This window comes from Sinocyclocheilus anshuiensis, unplaced genomic scaffold, assembly GCF_001515605.1.
Source record: "Sinocyclocheilus anshuiensis isolate Anshui unplaced genomic scaffold, SAMN03320099.WGS_v1.1 scaffold1538, whole genome shotgun sequence".
NCBI lineage: Eukaryota > Metazoa > Chordata > Actinopteri > Cypriniformes > Cyprinidae > Sinocyclocheilus > Sinocyclocheilus anshuiensis.
The window spans coordinates 599,218-608,422 of NW_015547762.1; positions in this window are offsets into that span (position 1 = coordinate 599,218).

Consider the following 9,205-nt stretch of genomic DNA (forward strand, 5'->3'; position numbering starts at 1 on the left):
TAAAAATTTTTTTTTTTTTTTTTTTTTTTTTTTCTCTAATCTACGTCACACCTTCTACTTCAAAAATGACACATTAAATTCAATGTTACTTAAAAGCACAGCTCACCCAGAAGTGAAAATTCTGTCTTCATTTACTCACCCTCAAGTTATTCCAAACCTCTATGCATTTCTTTTTTCTGTTGAACTCAAAAGAAGATATTTTTAAGAATATGGGTAACCAAACAGTTGATGGTCCCCACTGACTTCCACAGTATGGAAAAAAAATACACAAGTCAACACTGAAGTGGATCAAAACCTTTCATCAAAGTTGTCCTAAAACCAAAATGTGTTCTCATCTTAGGACAACTTTGATGAACTTTTTTGATCCACTTCAAATGTTGACTACTCAACTATGGAAGTCAATGGGGACTATCAGCTTTTTTTCCCCAAAATATCTTCTTTTGTGTTCAACAGAAAAAAATATACTTAATTATACAGGGTTGAAACAACTTGAGGGTGAGTAAATGATGACATGATTTTAATTTTTGGCTGAACTATCCCTTGAACAATTATTTGTAATTATTTGTAAAATTTACTAGCAATTGCTGAGTGAAGACTGTTTCTACATACAAATATTTCCGGTGTATTTTAAAAGGTGACATCTTTCTTTCTATCTTTAGATCACAATCTCTAAATTCCCATGCGTGTATGTGTGCTTCAGTAATGTCTTCCTCTAATTACTGAGAATCTTTATTTGGATGATGCATAAGTGTGTGGGATATGAGAGTGCTGTCAACAGAGAGGAATACTGTTAGTCCACAGGTGTGGGAAAGACCCTCGGCACAATTCTCAGGCAGAGACAGGTGCATTTACAACACACTATTGCCATTCACACTGCCACTCTAAAACATGTTTGTCCTGTGTCTCAGAGTAAAGAAACTTGTCTGCTAACAATTAAGAAGATACTCTGGAAGACAAATCTACTAAAGGATACAACAGAACAGATGAAGCTTACAATCTTTGTACTGACTAAATCATCAAGTGGTTTAAATGATGAATGGGCCCCTTGTAAAAGGGCTCCCTCTGCAGGTGATGATCAGTAATGAACAAAAAAGATCTCTCACACGGTAAAACCTAAGCAAACAAAACGTATAGTTTTCCCCCTAAATATTAATAACAATGTTTGCCACAACTAAGCCTTGATATAAGATATTTCATACTTGGTAATACTGGATATAACAGAACTACACAATACATATTGTGTTTTCATCTAAAAAAAGAAGTACCTATGAGCTTAATTTCAAAAGAAGAGGAAAGATGTCAAAATGGAGAAAATCAACACCTAAAATGAAGCTGAACGTATTGAGTCATTTAAAGTGCAGCATGGCGACAGTGAGCATAAAAAGAAATGGATAACTAACTAACTCCAAGACACTCAGACAAACTAAAGAGGATCTGGAATTGTTTTGGCAGATTTCCCTGACCTAGTGTGTGCCGATGTCTGCATGCTGTGCGGCAAACTGATACAGGTGTAGAAATAGCAGCAGGAACCATGCTTAACACTGTCCTGAGACAGGTGCAGTGTTTTTGCCAGTGGGAATACAAACAATAGATGAGCTACATTAGTGGCAAAATCACTCTAGCACCTCAGTTTGCCTTTAAAAAAAGTGGTAAGCAAGATGAAGGCAATGGAATCCGGACATGATATATGTCCAACTAAAACCTCCATCCCCCTGAACACATGTACAAGGAGTCAGGATTCCAGTGCAAGGCAAAAATGTACACAAACCCATACTGTAACATCAGAACTGCACCCCCCCCCTGGACTCAATTACTCTCTTAGTTCAGAGCAAATCTTACTAATTAAATACGATAAGCATTAATTATGTAGCCTGAGTGGGGGCCTATAAAACTATACCCACCAATCCCAGCCGATCGATAGTGCAGGAGTGGAATTAGCAGTTATCTTAAAGTCCTTTAACAACAGTGCAGGCTGACAGACCAACACAAGCAATCATCCATAATTAAACGGACACACACACACACACACACACACACACACACACTGTAGTGCATTTAAGTAAGCTAGGGATCTAATCCTAGCTTACTTAAATCTAATACCATTTTTTGATACAAAGTATGAATGTCATACATACTGTTCTTCATGATAAAACGCTCAAATACTAGGGCTTCACTAATACTAGATGTGGTTCTCCACTGGAGGCCACAACCCAAAATACTTACTATATAATTAAACAGAGGATATAAATAAACAGGCGTATTGTATAAAATCTTTTGATCTGTCATTTGGTGTAAGTAACATACACAGGTTTCACGATATGCCCATATCTTCAGTCAATAAAACGTCTGATTAATTTTTGGATCCAGGTAAATGCTCTAAGCCTTTTTAAAGAGAAGGGGGTTTGAGATATATCAAGAAAATAAAAAATAAAAAGATATTTGTGAACGAAATTGGTCTATCAGTCAATCAGTCTTTCTTTTTTTTTTTTTTGGCATTTTATTGTGATAGGATAGTTTAGAGTTGACAGGAAGCGAATTGGGAGAGAAAGGGGGGCAGGATCGGGAAAGGTCCTCAAGCTGGGATTCGAACTCGGGATGCCCGTAGCACAGTGGCGCTGTACGTTGGCACACTGCCCACAAGGCTATCGGCACAGACAATCGTTGTGAACTGTTAATAATACATTTGCATGCTATTGAGCTTATAACTTCAAGGTGATAAATTACAATGTTTGATTTTAAAGTGCCCCCGTTATGCCATTTTTAAGGTTCCTAATATTGTTTTGGGAGTCTCCTACAAAAGGTTTACATGCATGCAAGGTCAAAAAACGCTTTCGTTTTCTCAAAATATGCATTTAATATCACCTCATTTTTCAATGATTCTCAAGCGATTTGTTTGAAGCAGTTCTAAGATTCAGTCTCTCTAAACCCCTCCTTTCCGTGAGCCTACTCTGCTCTGATTGGTCAGATGGCCGAGTCTGTTGTGATTGGTCTACCGCGTACAGCGTGTATCGGAAAAGGATTTTGTCCACAAAATGATAAGAGCACACATTATTTTTAACACATTTTATTACTTTACACACAGTATTTTAACTTAGGTGCTGCAAGCCATGCTTGTTTTCTCTTGTCAGTATTTGTCACAGAATGCAATGCATACACTGTCGGAGACGGACAGATTTGCTGGTGCAAAAAACAAGTACTTCACAAGAATTTTATTTAAGTTTATTGCTGTTACTGTGGCATGAGAGAATCTAAACGGAAGTTATAATCCATCATGGTGGTGCTCGTGAGTTACTCAGGAAAAAGGTAGATGGGGCGCTTTAAGAAATATATTTGTTTAATTGCATACAATAATTACGATACTGTGTCGAGTTGCCATTTAATGTCCCATGTAAAATCTGGGTTGAGAATCACTGCACTGAATGAAATATTTACAAAACTGCTCAAAAGAGTAAAAATCAAAAGCAAAAGAAACCAAAAATAAAAGACTGGATAAAGAGAAAGTGAAAGAGAAAGCTGGGGGCCTTCCATTGACAACACTCACTTCCCAGATCTCATCTGTCCATCAGTTTATGAGCTTTGTGTGTTAAACAAGCTCCCACACATTTCCCAGGATAACACACACAGCCTGCGGTTTTAAATTTGGACAGCCACCTGTGAGGATGACTAAGATAGCTTGTTGGGGCAGCCTGTGTGTATGTGTGTGCATGCAGGGTTTATGGAGCTTACTTGGATAGGGGGTGTTGAGCTGGGGAACTTGCATGCCAATCGTGGCCAGGAGTCTCTGAGAGGCCTGAAGGTACTTAACTGCTCCCTTGAGAGCAAAATAAAGATCGAGTCCAAATGAGAGAGAGGGAAGGCATAGAAAAGGGATATGACGGAGTGAAACTTTGGGCTGTGCTAAAAAAGCCCATTGTGAACAAAAAAGCAGACAGAAAATGGGCCGGGTGAGAGATTTAAAAAATAGGGAAAGGGAAAGGCGAATGAAGGGGCGCCTGCTTGGTTTGCTGGCTTAATTCTTAGGCTCAGAATAGAGCATGAGCTCCAATGTCTGGGACACTTCAACAGAAATGGAAAGTTGAGAGTTATTAGGGTCGGGTTTCCCAGTTCACCCCTCCGTCATGGGCTGTGGGCCAGGTGGAGCGGACTGTGGGTTTGGGAGTTATGTGTGTACTCTAGCCCCTGGATGGCCTCTCTGGTCAGCGTACAGCTACAGCCAGCCAGTTAATTAGGAGAATTTCATCACTCCGTCATAGAGTAGTAAAGATAGAGGGAGAGGAAGGGACAGAAATATACCATTAGTCTATGGTCACAGAAGTTGATTCAAGCCCATATGGATGGCGATGAGAGTAACACAAGCTCTGTTTGAACTGAACTGTGGTTGTTTTATTGACATCCTCCTACTGATTGTTTAGATTTTCCTTTTTCTTTTCCACAAGCCATGTAATTCATACATGCAATGAAATGAAGCTATTCTAGAATATGCTTAGGGCCAAGGGTCAAGTTTGTTTATCGTAAACAAGTCAATCATCCTCTTCACATGCATTGTGGATTGGAGATTTACAATATTTTGCATATGGGAACATAAACCTATATGCACACTACCAAAAAAAGATTGGGGTCGTTTTTGAAAAAAAAAAAAAAAAAGTCTCACAAACACTGAATTTATATTACTATTATAAAAAAATGTATTAAATTAAATTAAAAACACTTTTTAAAAAAAAATCTATTTTAAGATGTAATTTATTCTTGTGATGATAAAGCTGAAATTTCAGCAGCAATTACTCCAGTCTTCAGTGACACATGATCCTTCAGTGGTGCTGCATGGTACATTGTCCCACATACCGTGACATTTTTTTTCAGTATTCTTTAATGAATAGAAAGTTCAAAAGAACAGCATTTATTTGAAACAGAAGTACTTGTAACATTTTAAATGGCTTTACTGTCACTTTTGATAATTTTTTTGGTAATGCATTCTTGCTGAATAAATATATTAAATTCATATTTAAAAAAAAAATGTGTAAAAAGACAGGAAAACTTTATCTCTTTAACTTTATCAACTTTAGCTCAAATGTCTTCTGTAAAAAAAAATGAGAGAAAGAGAAAGAGAGAGTGGTGAACAAGAAGGTGGTTGCAGGTTTAAAAAAAAAAACACATTCTGCAAATCCATTTGGTCACTAGTGGCACAGAAAATGACACTTCAGCTTTAAAGGGGTCCTATTATGCGTTTTCACTTTTTCAACTTTAGTTAGTCTGTAATGGAGTCACAGTTTCATGTGCTTCTGGGTTTGTAATTAGCAACTTGGAAAGTAACTTGGCAACTTGGTAACTAGCCACTTGGACAGAGTGAACAAGACAGATCAAAGGCCAAAAACAGAGTGAGACTGCACCAGTGAAGGTGCTGTAAATGGCTATACTATGCCTGCAAGACCTGTAATTGACTGCAATGTGTTGAAACTGTTCTCGGATATGGTTACTAAAAATGATATGAACATATGTGGGCTCACATAACAGCCAAAAATAAAAATGGATATTAATCAGTCTACCTAATTCTTACACTTCATCTTCTTACTTCATACACCTGTCTTTCAACAGTCATCGGCATATTCTCTCATATCCTATAAATGAACTAGTGATTTTATTATAAAAATTTTTTAGATTTTAGTCGATTCTAGAGGTGAGGAATACACTACCTAATCCAATCAGATTTTAAAACACTAATCATCATACACTTGCCAACTTTGTAAATGGTTACACATATACTGGGCATGACAAATAAAAATGTGTTCTAAAATTAGTTCAAAATATCAAACATTGTTTATAACTTGATGGAATCATAGACTGTGCTCAATATACACAAAATGTTCCATATATTTTCCATAAAATAGGTAAACGCTGACTGCCGAATGTTGTGTATATTCCAGCTTTTAACTACATATTTCAATTGTACAAAAGCGAACAGTGCTTACAATAAGACTGATATTGTCAATACTGTGAAATAATGGCCAAGTGACCAATTTGTCTTTTAAATTTCAACACAGAGTGACAATACACCTAAACAAAACATACACAGTTAGTTTAGCATGTTGATTAGAGTTCCAAAAAACCAGAGCAAGCGTGAATGATGTGTCTCTTTTTCTGGAAGCACAACACCCCTGTAAACATGACCTCTGTGACACCAGCTTTCCTCCAGAGAACAGTGTCTTACTGGTTTAAAGTAAGGCCTGAAGACTAGTCTTAATCGCCAGGCCCTCTTTCTGCCCCCTCCCAGTTGGAAACCTTTAACCCCATGAACCTGTCTCACTCCAATCCACTCTATGAAAGGGCCAAAAAGCCTCATTATGGATGTGTTTGGCTGGCCTTAGACCGCATAGTCTGCTTCCCATGCAATGCCAATTTACTGTGATTATTATGGTAACACTTCACGCCGTGTGGACAGATGAAGGGTGTGTGGGAGGGGACGCTAAGATCAGATTACTGGAAAAGGGAAACTTAAAGGGCTTGGGCAAGAGGTAATATTATAACGTGCCATTTGTAGAAACCTAGCCATGGTCTTAAAACAACTAAGTGAACTTACTTATGTTGTGCTACATAAGACTGATGCAAAAGGAACAGTGTTCAGTGTCAAAAAAGTACACTTGAATAACAGTCACACAAGGGGAGCAGTGTGCTCTAAAATATTACAGCTAAAAATTCAGTTTGAAAATTCTAAAACATTATTATTATTATTCAATTATTTATTTATTTATTATTTAAATAAATAGTAAGTGGTAAATAAATGGTAATTAAATGATTTATTATTTGTTTATAATTAACAATTTATTTCAATTTACATGTAACAATATTTAATTTATAGTAATAATAATAATAATAAAAATAAGTATGTATTTTGGGTGAATACTGGTCATTATTTATCACTACAGAAACTAGATGATGACAATCACACGTCAACATTAATTAGTCAAGTAAAGCTTAATTGGACCGACAAAATACCAATAAATCGTAAAGACAATGCATGTGTTGGAGGCGATAAATGATGTGTATGTTCTTAAATAATTAGCAGGTGTGTCCTGTTTAAGGTTTCTGATTTATTCTGTCCCTTGTGTTACCGGAGACCCCTCAGGATACCAAGAAAACATTTACCCCCAAAACAGGGAAGGAAGGAGTGTAAGTGCAGTGTCCCATTTCATTGCCGTTTGGATTACACCTTTCATCACTTAGCCTTCAACTGCTGGCACAAACACTCAACAAATGATCTCACACATCAACCCTTTACCAAACTAGCTTCAAAACTAGCTTCAATGTGAAAATGTGTGCAAACAGTTTGACAATAAACACATTTTCTATTTCTGCTTATACTTATACATTTTCCTGTAAGTGTATATTAGACACACATCTCAAACTGCATAGAAACTAAGTGGCCTTATCTCCTTTCACTTAATCTGCAGGTGCTCTCATGCAGTTTACAGATAAGCGCAGGGGATGGGTGTGCCTGGCAGGTGGCTGTTAGTTGCGTTGCTGCTTGGGTGTGTCACACAAGGCCGAGCAGTGAGAAGCTTTACTTATGGCCAGCTGACAGTTTGACAAGGGAGCAGCCAGAGGCCCGGGCGAGAGAAGCAAGGCACAAGAGCATTGGATAATGTCTCTCTACGTCTGTCAGTGACTGTACACGAATTAGACACTGGGAATCCATGTCGAGCACAGGGGTGTTTTCTTTAAAGAGTTTGAGGTTGATCAGTTGTCCTGTGGTTGTATGCTGGGTGTTACCATGGTATGTTACTACATTCTGACCAAATGATTTGTAAACTTCTATTTATATACAGAAGCTGCCCTGCTAAAAAAGATGTTCCGTGTTCTATGTTGTCCATTGCCAAAATTGCATAGTAAACTAATTTCTTTCTTCAGATTTGTTGAATATTTATTGAATATCCTTTTTTTAGTTTTCTATGTTTGTTATAATATTAATATTTCTTATTAATTCTTACATTTAAAACAAATATTTATATATATTTTTTTATATCCACTATATATTTTTTTCTGTGCATGTCTAAACGTCAAATAAATAATCAAATTCGGGCAAGCAAGCAAGCAAGCAAACAAACAAATAACAAATCTACACTTTCATTTAAAGCTATGGGGTTGGTAAGATTTTTGTAAAATATTTTTGAAATTACCTTATGCTCACCAAGCCTCCATTAATTTGAACAATGGTGAAAGAAATTGGCAGTTGTACCAACGACAACCAGACAGAGAGAAACTGACAACAGACAGCTGAAGGACAGACAAGTTGAGATATACTGAACATCCACACACACACAATAGCTGTTAACAGGTGGTGGGTGGTCCTCCCAAAGACAGGCCTGCTGGACACATTTTGAACAGGTTGGTATGTGCATGCCGGGACCCGTACAGAGCATGAATTTGAGTAGTTGGATGTTTATCCAGTGGACACTGGTGGAGGGGAGAGATTACACCCCAATAAAGAGCGAGCTGGCCCATCTGCTTGACATGCAGGGCCTGAGAAAGTGATGTGGAATGAGCAGAATGTTCGTCCCAGAGACTGAGGGTCGACGGTGTGCGAGTACAAGCGTGACTGACGCAGTTGATGAAACCACTGTGGCATTGTGGTATTTAGAGCAAATATATCTCGGGTGACAGTTGAGAGAAGTAAAGACACTATGTTGGCCCTCGTAAATATTTTTGCGTTCAGATTAATCCGCCATTCATGTTATATTGTGCTTGATATCCCTATTGGCTTTCTCCCTTTACATACAACCTTGTGTTGTATTCATGCGATTGCAATACGATCGCATATCTATAACTAACAATAATACACCACAAAGTTTCACGCAATGCTAACCTAGGATCAGGAGGGCATGTGGATCAAGTAAACCAGGGCTGGCCGACACACATTTGTCATAAACAGGGTATTTATTACCGGACTGGAGCTGGGATGCTTACTCAATATGGCAGAGGCATATGTAAGAACGGGAGGTGGGGGGGAGGAGCCGGGAATGAGATCCAGCAGATGAGGGAGCAGTGGTGGTGTGAAAAAAAGTGGCAGAAACTAAAGGAAGTGTGAACTAGCGAGTGATGCAAAAAAACAAACAAACACACCACATAAGGAACAAATGCTTAAAGGGGTCCTATTATGCTCTTTTACAAAGTCTTGATTTTGTTTTGGGGGTGTACTAGAACATGCTCTCAT